The sequence below is a fragment of the Cimex lectularius genome, unplaced genomic scaffold (assembly GCF_000648675.2).
Source record: "Cimex lectularius strain Harlan isolate CLEC.00 unplaced genomic scaffold, Clec_2.1 scaffold212, whole genome shotgun sequence".
NCBI lineage: Eukaryota > Metazoa > Arthropoda > Insecta > Hemiptera > Cimicidae > Cimex > Cimex lectularius.
In genome coordinates, this window is record NW_019392965.1 from 714,732 (window position 1) to 715,975 (window position 1,244).

Here is a 1,244-nt window from a genome sequence, read left to right on the forward strand (position 1 = left end):
CCCAATCGAACACACTTGGACCAACTTAAGCGACGAATACGACGATGAAACCTTTCATAAGACTCTAGAACAGCTGGAAATGGCTGTTCTTGATGAGTGGGAAAGAATTACTGAGGATTTTAACAGAAATCTTTTCCAAGGAATGCAAACGCGTTTAACGGACGTGATTCGTGCCACAGGTGAAAATACTTGGTATTAAAGGGAACCATAAAATGGTTTTTTTAAACATTTTTATTTGTTTATGAATTTTCCTGTGTTTTGTTTCTTTACTCAATACATATTTTTCTTTAAAATTAACTAATAAACATTTTCTTTTTAAATTTCGTACTTTTACAACCAAGCCTATTTTTGGTATGCAGAATGTGAATAAATCTAAATATATTAAAATTTAAGATTAATGAGTTAATTTTATTGATCAGTGTAGTTTATGAACGCCATATTTTCTCCAGTCAGCCAATTAAAATCAATATGGCCTTGAAGATCTTCTTTTGACCAGTCTGTCTGCTAGTTCATTACTCCTTTGTGTCTTCGCACCCAAGATATTGTAAGGTCATGTTTTCCCAGGGTTTGGAGATTTTGGATGTATTCACCGACTATTTTGGGTGTAATCTTTTTACGTGCTAATGCTTTTAGGGCTGGTTAGCTACCTAATCTTATTAGGATTTTTTGTAAGTATAACCCCTTTCAAGATTTTCTACGGCACAAGCAAGTATTCCAGCATGACAGAGGTGTTGAGTTCGGTTGCTCATAATTTCTGTTTGTACAAACTTGACCCACTGGTTTTGTAGTAAGCTGTTAGTTGTAGTTATCTATAATCAGTAACTAACTAAGTATATGTTGGCCATATTTTCTCCAAACAACCAATTAAACTCAAGAGGTCTAGTAATTTTAAAGCTTTCAGTCACTTTGAAGAAAAGGATGTCGCAATCCTCATTATGAACCAGTTTCTATTTAATACCCAGGAAAAAAGCACGGCGCTTTCGTTTGGGTATGAAAAATGGCCGGACGATATTTTAATATCATCTCACAACATTTAGTAATTACACTGGCAGGGGTTTCTTATTAGGCAGGAGTGCTCTTTCAGGAAGCCAGCGAGTATTTTTTAAACGTTGGAGTATATTGAATATTTATTTGTCGGGTTGCTTGATGATTGGCTTGGTCGGATCTTGTTGCTAGGTAACTGAAGCATGCGCTATCTCCTCACACTCTATTGGCGTCACCCTGAAACCCCAATCTTTTTTCTC